This window comes from Nicotiana tabacum, chromosome 5 (genome assembly GCF_000715075.1).
Source record: "Nicotiana tabacum cultivar K326 chromosome 5, ASM71507v2, whole genome shotgun sequence".
NCBI lineage: Eukaryota > Viridiplantae > Streptophyta > Magnoliopsida > Solanales > Solanaceae > Nicotiana > Nicotiana tabacum.
In genome coordinates this window covers 163,956,299-163,972,607 of record NC_134084.1, presented here as the reverse complement: position 1 = coordinate 163,972,607, position 16,309 = coordinate 163,956,299, and the positions used below count along the sequence as shown (strand labels likewise).

The following is a 16,309-nucleotide window of genomic DNA, read 5'->3' as shown; positions in this document are numbered from 1 at the left end:
TTTAATTTTGAATTAAGTGATGTTTACAATTTTTATAATTTGTTAATTAGTTTAATTGCATATTTTTAAATAATTTAGGATTTTTAATTATTAGAATTTTCAATTTAAAAAAAAGTAAGAAAGAAAAAGAAAAAGAAAAGAAAATGAATAAAAGATGGTTAATTAAATACAAAGTTTTAATTTGAGTTTGGGCTACTTTTAATGCCCAATTCAGTCCGGCCCAAACATTCACCGCCCCAGTCCAAAAAAACCGGATCTGACCCGTTCTTTTGACCCACCCATTTCCTTTAATATATAAACCACCTTATAAATATTTTCCCCAATTCCCAAACCCTAAATCCTAACCCAGAAGCAGCGCACCCTACTGTTCCTTCATCTTCCTCAGCTTTCAACTCGCCTTAACTCGTTTCCGAGTTCACTCACATGGTCCCCTCCCTCTACGTCACCTTATTTCCCAACGGATTTGTCAGAAGAGTACGAATATTCTCTCAAAATTGCACGATTTCGGGTACGAAAGGACAATTTGCTGGATGAATGGAACTCGTGGATAGATGTAAATCGATCCACGCCTTCCATTTGTCCAAAAAATTGTTCAAAAAAAAGACTCGAAGATTTTCGGATTTTGGGCAGATTTTTCGAAGGCTATATATATGAGGTAAGTCTCTTTGTTAGGTTAGAGAAAAATTAGGAAAAATCTTCAGAAAAATTGAGTCGAGTTTCTAGGGTTTGAAGTCGTCATTTTCTTCAAGCCATTTTTCTTTAGTCTGCTTCTTTTTTAGAAAAGATAAAAAAAAACACAATGGTTTAAGTTCGATTTTGATTCAAGCTTTTTTTAGTTCATTTTCGGAGAAAAATCGAAAGAAAAATCAGAGACAATTTTCGGAGTTTGGTAGTGAAATTCCTAGTTCTCAAAGCTTTGGATTCGTGTTCGGGTTCTCTTGTTTTTTGCTGCTACATTGCTGAGCTCCTGAATCGTTCTTCTTGTTATCATTTTTCCTCTGTATTCCGTTTTCTACATCAAGGTATTTTTCTCGATTTTGAATCATGTGACTTGATTTGAATGATTCATGTTCTATAAAAAAAGAAATAATTTTGTGAGGTTACATGTTTTGCACTGATTAAGAGAATGACCGCTAGTGTCAATTTGTATGCTATGTTTATAACTAACTTCAAAGAGATAACATGAGATTTCCCCACACTCTTTCAAATGCTAATTTCGTGTTAGTTTGTTTGTTGAACTAGGTGTTTAAATTTAAATCACTTTTCGAATCAGTTTGGTTAAGCATGATTTTGAATACTGCTTGTAACTTTCTTTGTGAGTTCTGCTTTTATTTAAGGATTGAAAGTTGAAGTCACAAAACACACACCACTAGTTTAATGACTATTGGCAGCAAACCTATCTAGATGTTGTAGCAGTTTTGTTGTATGTTTAGAAACTAAACTTATTGGTCGCTTTGATGAAGAATGTTGGGTGGATTTAAACTGTTCTCATCCTCGTTCAGGACTCTACTGTTACTGATGAAGCTTTCTCTCAAATTCAGTCTCTTTCTGTCAAGTTTTGTGAACCTGTTTGGTTTATTGTTCTTAAAATGAAATGATAGTTTGATAATTTGGGATTTAAAGATTTTGGTTGTCAGCATCATGCACTTCTGATGAACAATATCTTGCTTTCTCTTAGGTTAAAATTTTTTGGAGAGGATAGTTAAAGGAGCATGAAGCCAATGAATGTATTGATTGAAAGTTAAGGACATAGAACAAAGAATTTGCCCTGGAATATGCTGCATATAATGTTAAAGACAAGATTAATTTCAAGCAATGACAAAGCTAATAGCCAAGAATGGTTCATGAGCCTTGCTGTGTGTCACATTAGTTGCATAGCACCTTTCATATGTAGATGTCGTTTTTTAGAGGTTTGGAAGTGAATCCTTATTCTTTGATAATTGTTTAATGTGAATGACAACAATGCTTGCTCTTTTCTCAGTCTGTATCTTATTATGTCAAGATGTGCAGAATTTATTGAAGGAAAATTAATGATTTCCATTAATAGATCAATTCAAATAGGGGTAAATTGAAGTATATGGGTTGGCTGCATGTTGGCCTCATTTTAGCCCAGATCAATAGGTTCTCTTTAGCCTCAGCATTTCATTTTGTTTGGGCCTGCGTTTAGGTTCAATTGCAGGATATGTTTCTGGGCTTAAATTTAGGCTCAATGAATGATGGTGTCCCTCTCTTTTTTCAGAATGGAAGAGGCATGCAAATAATATGTTGGGCTCGCCTTTGGCCCGATCCCTGTTTCGATCGTTTCAGGCCCAAATTTGGATGGGAATAACCTAAGCTTAATCAAGTTTAATCCTTTTAAAAATGGTTAGAGGCATGCCATTTTCGGTAAAATTACCCATGTCCCTCTTGTTAGTTATAACACATGGCCCTCACAAATTTAGATCAAATAATTTGGGGTGTGCCATATACAAATAAAATCCTTTAATTTATGGCCCTCATATAAATACAAAATTAGTTTAGAAATGCCTTGAACTTTCGTAGTTTGCTTAGGCGTGTTAATTAAATAATTGTCATAGCTACAGGTATGATTCCAGTGACGTAGTTGTGACACCTAATTTCTAAAATTCGGGGTACATCTATGTGACCCATCCACAATTTAATCTTTAAAATTTAAACATGTTGTAGATCGTGGGTACGGTTCCCGTGACATGATTCGCAATATGTAACAATAAATAATTAAAAGCGGTTCTAAAGTTAAAAATGCACCATAGGCTAAAACATATAATAAATCGGGTAATAGTCCAATTATTAATAGTTTAAGTGGTCGTGCTAGAATCACGGAATCCGGGAATGCCTAACACTTTCTCCTGGGTTAACAAAATTCCTTACCCGGATTTCCGTGTTTGCGGACTATAAAATAGAGTCAAACTTTTCTCGATTCGGGATTTTAAACCGGTGACTTGGGACACCAATAAACTATCCCAAGTGGCGACTCTGAATTCAATATAAATAAACTCATTTCGATTGTCAGTTAAAGTGGAAAAAACTCCTTTACTACCCTTCCCGGGGGTAGTAAAAAAGAGGTGTGACACTCGTGAAGAGCATCTCGCCGTCTTTGATCGAACACCTGCAATAAGTTAGTATCAAATACAAATGGAAAGGGAAAAGTCATACCTTAGCAATAATACCGTTTGAGGAGTGATATGTTCCAATTGTTTGGCAATTGTTCGCCTGCCATTGTGCCAAGTTTGTAAGATCCCTTTCTAATGACACCGAGGACCCGAATGGTCCTTACCAATTTGGGCCTAGTTTCCCTTTGTTCGGATCTCGAGTATTGAGGGTGACTTTCCTCAAAACTAAGTCCTCGATTCTAAAGTGGCGAAGGTTGGTTCTTCTATTATAATATCTCTCGATTCTTTGGTTTTGTGCAGCCATCCGAACGAGTGCAGCTTCTCATTTTTCATCCAATAGTTCGAGGCTAGTATTCATAGCCTCGTGATTTGATTCTTCCGTTGCATGTCGAAATCGGGCGCTAGGTTCCCCCACTTCTACCGGAATCAAGGCCTCGGAGCCATATACTAAGGAGAATGGGTTGCCCCCGTACTGGACTTTGATGTTACTCGATATGCCTAAAGGACTTCGGGTAAAATTTCTCTCCACTTCCTCTTAGCATCGTTCAACCTTTTATTCAAGTTTTGAATGATAGTCTCGTTCGTTGATTCGTCCTGTCCGTTCCCACTAGGATGATACATCGTTGATAATATCCTTTTTATTTTGTGGTCCTCGAGGAATTTCGTTACCTTGCTGCCGATAAACAGTTTTCCTTTGTCACACACTATTTCGATGGGTATCCGAAATCGATATACGATGTGATCTTAGATGAAGTCTATAACCTCTTTCTCTCTCACTTTCTTGAATGCCTGTGCTTTAACCCATTTAGAGAAATAGTCAATCATAAATAGAATGAACTTAATTTTACCTCGGGCCGTTGGCAGAGGGTCGACGATATCCATCCCCCATTTCATGAATGGCCATAGGGATAGGACTGAATGAAGTTGTTCTCCGGGCTGATGGATCATTGGTGCAAACCTTTGACATTTTATCACATTTTCAAACAAACTCCTTAGTGTCTTTTTCCATGCTATCCTAGTAGTATCCTGCTTTAATGATTTTGTGAATCAAAGATTTGGCACCGGAGTGGTTCCCACAAGTGCCTTCATGGACCTCTCGTAAAACATAATCGGTGTCTCCTAGTCCTAAACATATTGCTAATGGTCCATCGAATTCCCTTCTGTATAATGTTCCATCTTCAGCCAATGTGAATCGAGCAGCTTTGGTTCGTAGGGACCTCAACTCTTTAGGGTCCGATGGGAGCTTTCCGTTCTTCAAGTATTTAATATATTTATTCCTCCAATCCCAGGTTAAGATTGTAAAGTTTATCTCGGCATGACATTCCTCGATCACGGATCTCGAGAGTTGAATGACAGGCCCCGAGCTGATCTCGCCTTCCTCGACCGATGACCCCAAATTTGCAAGTGAATCGGCCTCACTGTTTTGTTCTTGAGGTACATGATGTAAATTCCATTCCTTGAAATGGTGCAAAGTTACCTGCAGCTTGTCCAAATACCTTTGCATTCTATCCTCTCGGACTCCAAAGGTTTTGTTTACTTGGTTCATCAATAGTAAAGAGTCACACTTGGCTTCAATGACTTCTGCTCCCAAGCTTTTAGATAGATCGTGACCTGTAATCATGGCCTCGTACTTAGCCTCATTGCTAGTCAACCTAGAAGTTTTTATAAACTGCCTAATATTGCTATCCGTGGGCTGCTTCAAAAAGATGCCTATCCCGGACCCCTTTACATTCAAAGTACCATCTATGAAAAGGGTCCATACCCCCGATGATGTGCCTGATTTTAACAAGAATTCCTTTTCAACTTTGGGTACGAGGGTTGGCATGAAATCGGCCACGAAGTCTGCTAGAATTTGAGACTTGATGATCGTTCAGGGTAGATACTCGATATCGTACCCATAAGTTCGATAGCCCATTTAGCCAATCGGTCCGACAGTTCGGGCTTGTGCAAAATAAATGAAGTGGGTAAGTGGTTAACACACATATGGGGTGACATTGAAAGTATGATTTTAACTTTCTAGAAACGCGTATCAGTGCAAGTGCCAATTTCTCTAAGTGTGGATATCTAGTTTCTGCTTCTCCTAAGGTTCGACTTACATAATAAACGAGAAATTTCATACCTTTATCTTCTCGAACCATGACACCACTTACCGCGATTTCTGATACTTCCAAGTACAAGTAAAGTTTCTCATCTGCCTTTGGAGTGTGAAGCAGTGGCGGGCTCGACCGGTATCGCTTTAATTCCTCTAATGCCTGTTGGCATTCTACGGTCCAGGCGAAATCGTTCTTCTTTTTGAGTAGATAGAAAAATCTGTGGCTTCGATCCGACGACCTCAAGATGAATCAGCCTAAAGTAGCTATCCGTCCAGTTAGCCTCTGCATGGTTTTTACACTATCCACGACTGTGATGTCTTCGATGGCCTTGGGTTGATCTCGATCCCCCGATTCGACACCATGAAGCCCAGGAATTTGCCCGAACCGACCCCGAAAGCACATTTCTCGGGGTTGAGCTTCATGTTATATTTCTTCAAAATCTCGAACGTTTCCTACAAATGAGCGAAATGATCCTCTACGCGCAAAGACTTAACTAGCATGTCATCGATATAAACTTCCATTGTCTTACCTATTTGTTCTTCGAACATTTTATTTACTAGGCGTTGGTAAGTAGCTCCGGCATTTTTTTAGCCCGAATGGCATTACATTATAACAATGTTCCATACTTGGTGATAAATGAAGTCTTTTCATGGTATTCCAGGTTCATTTAAATTTGATTATATCCGGAATATGCATCGAGAAAGGTAAGGATCTTGTGGCAAGTCGTGGCATAGATCATGCGATCGATGTTAGGTAGTGGAAAAGAATATTTGGGGCATGCCTTGTTTAAATCTTTATAATTTACATACATTCTAATTTTGTTCCCTTTTTAGGGACTACGACTACATTGGCTAACCATTCGGGATATTTCACCTCCCGAATGGACCCTATTTGAGAAATTTAGTTAACTCGTCCGTTATGAATGCGTGCTTTACCTCGGACTGGGGCTTTCTCTTTTGTTTCACCGGTTTGAACCTAGGGTCAAGGCTTAGCCGATGTGTCGTTATCTCCGCTGGGATCCCTGTCATGTCTAAATGGGACCAAGCAAAACAATCTATGTTATCAATAAGAAATTGAATAAGCTTTTTCCGGAGTTTGAGGGTTAATCCCATTCCTAGGTATACATTTAGCTCGGGCAGGTACTCGATCAATATAACCTATTCTAGCTCTTCGATCGTTGATTTAGTGGCGTCCGAATCTTTGGGAACAATAAAAGTTTGAGGAGTTGGAAAATCATCTTCTTCTTCTATCCCCCACTTCCCCGATTCAGTCGAGGCAGGTGGCTGTGATTGCTATTTAGCTTCCTGTTTACCTTTGATGCTCGACCTTTCCAAGGTTGATAACATCGATATCGGCGTTACCTCATCAACTTCAAACATTTCCTTTGCAGCATACAACTTCCCATATACTATTTTTACACCATCCATCGTCGAGAATTTCATCATTTGGTGGAGAGTCGAGGGGACTGCTCTCTTGTTGTGGATCCAAGGTCTTTCGAGTAGGGCATAATACCTCATGTCGCCCTCGATCATGTGGAACTTGGTATCTTGAATGGTTCTAGCCATGTTCATCGGTAGAATAATCTCCCCGTTAGTTATTTCACTGGCTATATTGAAGCCGTTTAAGACCCGAGCTACAGGCACGATTTGATCTTGTAGGCCGATCTTCTCCACGACCCTCAATCGGATAATATTCGTTGAGCTACCTGGATCCACCAAAACATGCTTAACTTGAACTTTATTTAATAGGATAGAATTACCAGAGCGTCATTGTGGGACTGAGAAATGCCTTCTGCTCCTTGGTCGTAGAATGATAAGGAGCCTTCGGGGACATAATCTCGAGTTCGTTTTTCCCTAGTGATTGATACCTTAGTGCGTTTGAATATGGGTCCCTATGGAATGTTGACCCCTCCGACGATCATATGAATGACATGCTGGGGTTCCTCCTGTTCATTTTTCCTGTTAGCGTCCCTTTTTCTGAAATGATTCTTGGCCCGATCACTGAGGAACTCTCAAAGGTGGTCCTCGTTGAATAGACGGGCTACCTCCTCCCTTAATTACCTGCAATCCTCGGTCGTGTGACCATGCATGTCGTGATAATTGCTCATCAAATTTGGGTTTCTTTGGGAAGGATCGATCTGTATGGGTCTGGGCCACCTAGTATCTTTGATCTTTCCGATTACCGATACAATGCTCGATGCATCGATACTAAAGTTATGTTCCAATAATCGAGATGCCTCTGTGGGAACGGTGTGCTTATCAAAACCACCTTTGCTCTTAAGTCCTCGAGAACTCTGTCCTCGATTACTTCTTCAATCATTACGGGCGGAATTGCATTCTGAACCATTGTTCCTTCGATCTGCGGTATATGGTTGATAACATTCTTTGTTCAACCTTGGCTCCCTATTGACGTCCCTCTGGGTCTTAACTACCGACCTATTTGGATATACTAAACCGAAAGGGGATCCTAATTGGTCGTTCTCGACCCTGATCTTCGATTGATATCGATTGTGCACATCTACCCAAGTTACAACTGGATACTCGATCAAATTTTGTTTCAACTGATGTGATGCTATCGACCTCTGCTCGTTCAACCCTTGGGTGAAAGCTTGACGACCCAATCATTCGTGACCTGTGGCAACTCCATGCGTTCCATTTGAAATCGGGATACCAACTCCCTCAGCATTTCGTTATCCATTTGTCTTACCTTGAAAAGGTCCAATTTTATTGTTGCGACTTTTATGGCCCAGCGTGTGCCTTTACCAAAGAATCTACTAACATGGAAAATGAGTCGATGGAATTTGACGGCAGGTTGTGATACCAAATCATTTCTCCCTTCGAAAGGGTCTCTCTGAACTTTTTAAAAAGCACAGGTTCGATCTCATCATCTTCTAAATCGTTACCCTTGATGGCACATGTATATGAAGTAACATGCTCGTTGGGATCGGTGGTCCCATTATATTTGGGTATGTCTAGCATACAAACCTTCTTTGGAATAGGCTTCAGAGCCACACTTTGAGGAAATGGCTTTTGTAAGAACTTCTTCGAATCCATCCCTTTCAAGATTGGCGGTGCCCCCGATATCTGATCAACTCGAGAGTTGTATGTCTCTATTTTTTTTATCATTGGCTTCGATTTTCTTCTCTCCTAACTTGATTCTCTTGGCGAGCTCCTCGAGCATTTTCATAACTGCAGGATCGGTCCCTGATCTGTTACCATTCGACCTCTCTGGCACTTGCTCGGTACGGTGAGTGATTTCCGACTCAACCCCACTCGAGTTCTATATTGATTTTGAAGCTGAGCGATAGCGGAATGCTGAGCCTGTAATATCTCGAATATCACCTGGAGACGAACTCCTCCATCTGATCTGCCATGTGTACCTTGGCCACCAGATCGGCCTTCCCTGCGTACACTCCCTTCGGGGTCCGCGCCCAGGTCCGCATTTAAAGTAATGTGCGAACTGACATCGACTGGATCGACAACTGGTGCTTCCCCGAGATTAACCGATGGCACCTCGGCTCCTGGAGCAACTATATTGTCGTTCTCCCCATGAAACCCGAGCCATTATCACCATGTACTGGTGCGTTTTGTGAGTTTGACATGTTTTAACTTGAAAGCAAAAATACTTGACAAGAACAAGCGTGAAATAATGTGTGTTATCAGAATCATCACCGAACAATCACTATTATCCTTAGCCCCACGGCAGGCACCAAACTGTTTACCCTAAAATTCGAGTAATAATTAAACTTATATTGTGGTTTTAAGGACATGTGATTCAATCCAATACCAATTGATAAACAAGGAAATAAATAGATAAATTAGAGAATAAAATAAATCAAACCAGTATGCAAGTCAAATTTCGACCTCGACTTGGGATAGCCTCGAGGTGGAATGGCAAAATAAAGCAACTCTGATGAACAACGAGGGAAATAGCAGGAAAGTAAAGAAAGTATGTATTCTTACCAGTGAACAATGATGATTGCCATGAATGAGATCCCTCTTTATATAATAGAGGAGCCCTAAATAAGGTACACTTTTAATTATAGTAGAAAATCATATTAACATCTAATTAACCGCTGCAGACCATTCCGTTCCGAGATTCATGCCACGATCTTCGGTCCGTTGCAAATATCTCGCCCTTTCCGTTACTGAATTATACCAGCATCATTTCAAAGTACGCCCCTTTCTGACCTCGGTTAGGGATGTCGACCTCGATCTTAGAAAGAAACTTCGATCCCGGACTCGACGTCTTGACCTTTCGTCGTGGTATCTCTTTTTCCATCGAAGGACGAAATCGGGTAGTCCTAATTTCCACCGTATAAATCTATCTTTCTTATTTTAAAAAATCTAACTTTAAATTTCTGATTTTATCCTGAATGGGATGATTTACAATTACACAATTATCTATAGCTTTCTTTAGAAAATAAGTTTTTAAAATATTTTTTTCTTTCTTAAACTTTATACCCAGTCAAACACCTCTACATTACTACATAAATTAAAATGAATTGAACACTTTTTATCTAGTTATGTAAAAAAATTCAAAAATATTAATAAATCAAATATTAGAATTACGTCATAATATTATTAATGTAGTATTAGTATTAGTACCCGTGCGATGCACGGATAAACTCTTAAATATATTACTCATCAAACTTGTGAAATATCTTATTAAGGTACATTAGACATTTTTCTTAAATTTCAATTGTCAACGCAATGAACCTAATAACAACCTTTCTAATAAAAGGAAAAAAATCATTTAGTCACAAAATAACTTGTTTGTAATCTTCTCTTTTCTCCGGAGCTTCATGAATATTGCCATTTGCCATTTTCCCCCTTCTTCAATTGACATTTGGATATGAGCTATACTTCGCTTATTTTTCTTTATCAAAGTTGATGCAGTGTTCTATGAACTAATTGTTCTCCTTTTTCATAATTGTCAAACTTGATACAAATTTTCTCTTCAATCTCGAAACCCTCTTGGCAAGCTAATTGACAACTCATATGTTCTTCATTTAATAAATCACTCGCTCAAACTTATAAGAAAATAATATTTTATCCATTCTTATATTTTTCCAAACGGGTGGAAAAGGCCAGTATGGGTTAACTAAAGTCTAGGAAAATGAATCATATTCTAATGTGATTTCTATGAATTATTTTTTCATAAGAACAAATAAAAGAGATAAATTTGGATTTTGTGAAGAAAAGAGATAAAATTTATTACCTCACAGCAAAGGGGCAATATTCCTGAAGGCATTGATCGATTTTTTTTTTATCATGATTCTTATTTAAATATAATTTGATAACCACCTTCACTGTCCAAATTGAAGAAAATATTAATAATGCCGGAAATAACATATGTTTTTCTCTCTTTCTCTGACGTTGTTCCATAAATCAACTACTTTCTACTCCAAGTTCCTATAAGATTTGCAATATGGCAAACTAATTGGCATTCATCTGTATCCCTATACTAATTTAGTGTTACAAAGGTACTAAACTAAGCAAGAAAAACATTGATGAGAAGGCAAGGGAAAAAAGCAACAATACTGCATTTTTTTCTCTCGAAACACTCTTATACGATTGTTTAATTATATTTGTTGAAAATGGGGATTCTAACTCACCATGCCACAGTGATCTTTTTCTTTTACTTATTATTATTGGACTTTTGGTCCAAAACACGTTCGGGATGGATTTTCACCTTCCATTTTTACCACAATGTCAATAAAATATTCAATACCTTTTCTCTTACCTATATTAACTCAAAGCATTAACTTAAAAATTTGGAACATCTGTCTAAAAGGAAAAGGTATTTGCATAGATGGTACTTAAAACAATAATAAAGAAGATAGATTATTTTAATATAATACAAATCTATATTATATTAGGTTTAATACTATTTGCTTATGTTCTTTTTTTTTTTAAATTAATGCTTGCTTTAGTTTCTCACTTTGAAGGAAACCATGAATATTCATTTCCTTATATTCTTTTCGCTAATTAATGGTTAATTTATTTATTTACTTTAAAGGAAATCGTGAATATTATTTGTCATATAATATTACTCTAAATATAGTCACGGACAACTCTAATATGCAATTCCTAAGGAAATATTTTCTTTTCAATTATTAATTAAATGCAAAAGAATATCAATTAGTAATTTTTTAATATTATACAAATAGAATCCAACAAATAGATTCTTTAAAAATGCCCAAATGTTTATGCCATTTGGCATAACCATATGCTTCATTACCGACCTTTTAATATAATATAGATATAAATTTTTATTATTTTTTATTTTTCATAAATAAAACTTCAATTTCGTGATATTATCCATAGTTTGAGCATTCTCATCATAGTTTTAGGAACTTTCTAATCTCAAACTCAAATAGTCTTTCCCTTTCATTTCTAACAGTAAATTTTTAATAATTTAACGTAATTTTGCTATTTTTTATTAAATCTAATATATAGTCTTATTGCGTTTTGTGTGACTTTTCATTACTTGTAACTTTATTTAATATCATTATCAACTACTATTCTTTAATATAATATATAATTTCTCAATCATAAAATAAATATTTATTTGAAAAATATTGCTTGAAAATTTTAAATTATTTTAATTTTAATAATATTTAATTATTGTATATTTACTTTATTTTATTTTCTAAATGTATGATTTATAAATATCCTCATATTATCTCTAATTTATTTTATTATTCAATATTTTTAGTTTTTAATTTTATCTATTAGACTTGAGTTACGTGAACTTATCCATATTATGCCTTTTCTTATCACAATATAAAAAAAACTTTCATCTCAAATTTAAATTAGTGTTACCTTTTTTCTCTATGATAAAAAATCTGAATTTTTATTTTTTCTCTATTTATTTTTTATTTTTGATATTATATTATTCAATTCCTAATATTATTACACTGTCATGTGGATCTTTATTAGCTTGTTTGAATTTAATACCTATTTCTACCACACTCATTCTATATAATATATATAAAAATTGAATAACTTTCTCATCTCAAATTCAAGTAATTTTTATTATTCTATTTTCTAAATTGGATCGTATTTTCAAAAATTTATGTCCTGCTTTCAAACTTAAACTAACTGCACTCAATTCAAATATTAATCATACCAAAAAAAAATTCTTAATTGTTTGAACATATTATATCTTGATGTTGTCGTAATATTTACGTATAAAATATTTGTTTGCCCGATTTATCAATATTAATATGACTTTATTATTCTTGTTATTAAAATAATTTTTGCTAATTATTTAATTTTTTCTTACCTTATAAATAATTTGCATACTTTATGTAAGATCTTATTTTGCTTCTTGAATTTATTTAATTTTAAACTTAATAAATCTTTAAAATTTTAAGTAAATTTTAGTTTTATTTTATATTTTAACTTACTCCAAAATATAAATAGTCATAGTGTTATCTCAATTTACGTATATTTATATTTTTTATTATAGTTTTTAATTAATTTTTTACCTCGATATTTCTAACTAACATAGAAGAAAATCTATGATTGGATCAATATATAGATACAAATATACATATAAATATAAATATAGATATAGATATATAAATTAGATTTGTCTAAGATATATTTAGATTGTATAAGATTCATTAAACTACTTCCATTAATTATGTTTTCATTTATAATTTTTAATTATTAATGTTGTCCTAAAATTGTCAAGTGGCTTTATTTTAGCTTGCCACTTGGCTTAACCAAAATGCATACTACTCTCCTTTTAATATAATATAGATTAGGGCTGCTTGGTGGGCCGTGCCTGAACCGGACCGGATCGGGCCCGCGGTCCTAACGGGCCTGGTGGGTCGGTCCTGGTGGTCCTGAGAAGCCCGTGACGGGCCGGTCTTGTGCTATTAGCCCACGAGCCCGGGACCGTTTAGCCCGGGACCGTCAGACGGGCCTGGGCCGGTCCTGGCGGGCCTAACGGGCCCAACGACTATTTTTTTTAAAAAAAAAAAAATTTAAAATTCTCCAACGGCCATATTTAAAATCTAGCCGTTTGGGCTAAAAATATGACCGTTTTTAAGTTTAAAAAATGGCCATTTGACCCCCAAACTTTATTTTAACCCCAAAATTTATATAATTACACTTTTCCCCATTTCTCAACTATAAATACCCCCTCATTCTTTCATTTTTATTCACCAATTCATCAATATCTCTCAATATCTCTCAATCTCTCTCAATCTCTCTACTATAATTACTTAATTTATTGTTGAAATTTCGTGAAAAATTGTGAAGTTGTTGAATTGAAGTTTTCAAGTGTTCAACGATTTTCAAGAAGTTGTTCGGCAATCCGGTAAACTCGTTTCAACTCTTACGTTTTAAGAATATATTTTTGTGTGGTTTAGTTTGCATAATTATAATTAATATGGCATTTACTTTGAAAAAAATGTTTGGTAAAGGAAAAGATAAAACTGGTGAAAGTAGTGGCCAACCAACTACCCTTCCCCCGGCTCCCCGACCTAGAAAAGATAAGCAAGTTGAAAGTAGTCGCCAACCTAGACGTCCTCCTCCTTCCGTAATTCTTGATAGTGATCACCCTTGTTTTCAATTTACCGATAGTGAATTTTACCATAATGTTGCACCAGGTGAAAGATTAGATGATGAAATTATGAATGCTCTTTATCCTAATGAAACCATCTTAGAAAATAATGAGGAAAATGAGGATGATGATGAAACCCAAACACCGGATTTAGATGATACACCTACTAGTCCTCTTAATAACCCAACTGATGCACCGGTCGACCCACCTGTAGAAACTCCTACTTTTAATAGAGAACCTGCTAAACGCCTAGAAACATCATTAGTTTGGAATTTTTTTACTCAAGTAAGAGAACAAAATAAGGCTAAGTGTAAAACTTGTGGGAAATTAATGGCGCATAAATATACTGGAGACCGTAGCGGCACGGGTAGTTTGACTAGGCACATAAAAACACACCCTAGAGATAAGGCTAGATTTTTTCAAATGAAAGCGCAGCTAGAGGGGACAAGTGTAGATTCTGCGGTTAACCCTAGTACAGGTTCAAATCTAGTTCAACCAGGAATTAACACTGTCACCGGAGGTATTTTATATTACGATCCAAATAGAGATCGTGAAGAATTAACAAAGATGATTACTGTTATGTGCTTACCTTATACTTTTGCTTCTAATCCTAATTGGGTTCATTATATTAGAAGAGTTTTTAATCCTACTTATAAATGTTGGCCTCGCGCAACAGTTAAGTGTGATATTTATAAATTCAAACATGAATATTAACAATATTTGCGGTATTTATTTACTCATATACCTAATCGGATTTCTGTTACTACTGATATTGGTAGAAGTGGTAATGATTGTGATTATCTAACTGTTACAAGTCACTGGATAGATGAGGAATGGATAATGCAAAAACGCATAATTGCATATAGAATAATTAATTCGTGTCACACAGGTAATTTTATAGCTAACACTGTTGCAGATATTTGTAGATATTTTTGCTTTAGCGATAAAATAATGGCAATTTCTATGGATAATGCTTCAAGTAACACTAGTGTTATAGGCATGCTTACAACAACACTAAATCCTGCATTTACTAATATTTTCCATGTTAGATGTATTTGTCATATTTATCATTTAATTGTCGGTGATGGTATGCGAATTTTAAACATAGAAATTGAAAAGGTTAGAATGGCTCTTAATTAGCTTTTTTATTCAAACCGTAGAAGTAGACTTAGAGAGTATTTTAAAAAATGTGATGAATATGGCCTTAGAGAAAGAAAGGTTCCTAAACCTTGTCCGACTAGATGGAATTGTATGTACGAAAGTTTAGTAGTTGCATATGAATATAGAAACCCAATTAATGCAACATTTAATTCTCGGGTAGGTGGTGAGGATGATGATGAAATGCTTACTACTCAAGATTGGACGAATGTTAAAATTCTATTAGATTTTTTAGAACATTTTCAAATTGCTACAAATGCATTTTCTGGGCAATATTATCCTACTATTTCAAACTGTTTAGTTTATATTGCAACACTATCTGATTTGTTTGTTGAATTTGGTGAGAGTGGGGACATTTATGAACTTGCTATAAATGAAATGAAACAAAAGTTTAAAAAATATTTTTTTTCCTATCCCACCTATTTATGGTGTTGTTGCAATGTTAAATCCTACAATGAAATTGGGAGGTCCTCATTTTTGGTATTCAAATATTTATAAGGCTTTAGATCTTTCAAATGAGGAAGTTGCTATACTTGCAGATGCAAAAGCCTCAATTAAAATTAATGCTCAAACAGTTTATAATGCTTATCAACTTGCCTTAGAGCATGCTAGGCCAACTATTCCAACCCCTACTTCGTCTAGCTCACAATCGTCTAAAAGAGCTGCGGGCTTAAAAGCTCTTAAATCTTGGACGGAGTTCAGGGGTTCTCAAGGTGATAATTATGATGAAACTTCACATCTAAATGAGCTTCAAGTTTATTTATCTCAGGGACTTGAAAAGGAGAATCCAGACGGCTCTTTTGATCTTTTGGAATGGTGGAAGGCAAGGGAAAAACATTTTTCGGTTCTTGCAAGGATGGCTCGTGATATTTTATCAATTCAAGCTTCAACTGTTGCATCAGAGAGCGCTTTAAGTCAAGAAAGACTGCAAATAGGTGATCATAGAGCGTCTATGAGGGATAGCTTGGAAAAATCAGTACTGTTTAGAGATTGGATCCGCTCGGAAAGAAGAAACTTTGGAATTGCAGAATCACAACCGGCGATAAATGAAGCTTATGAAGAAATGATAGCGGAACTTGCGGAGGATTCGGCTTCGCCCGGAAGTGGTGATGAACAAGCTTCTTTTCCACCACCACCAACGCAACCTCCTCCGAACCTTGAAGGATTTATGAGATTTGTTAGAGATAATACATAGACTAATATGTAACTTGTATTTTGGCACATCTTCCTTAGTTTTTTTCCTTCTAATGGTGGTATTAGTACCTTGTTGTGCTCATTCCATTGGGGGAAGGATGACTAAGAAAGATATGCCATTTTTGGTAATAAAATTTATTGCTTCTACCCTTG

At 35.9% G+C, this 16,309-nt stretch overlaps 1 long non-coding RNA gene across 1 annotated transcript; it reads left to right on the top strand.

Annotated features, from left to right (window-relative positions):
- Window positions 1-338: 338 nt before the first annotated feature.
- On the top strand, window positions 339-2,044 carry LOC107818641 (uncharacterized). The gene is made up of 2 exons (XR_001655475.2): window positions 339-655; window positions 1,679-2,044. It is a non-coding gene; the product is annotated as an uncharacterized LOC107818641 (long non-coding RNA).
- Window positions 2,045-16,309: the final 14,265 nt, after the last annotated feature.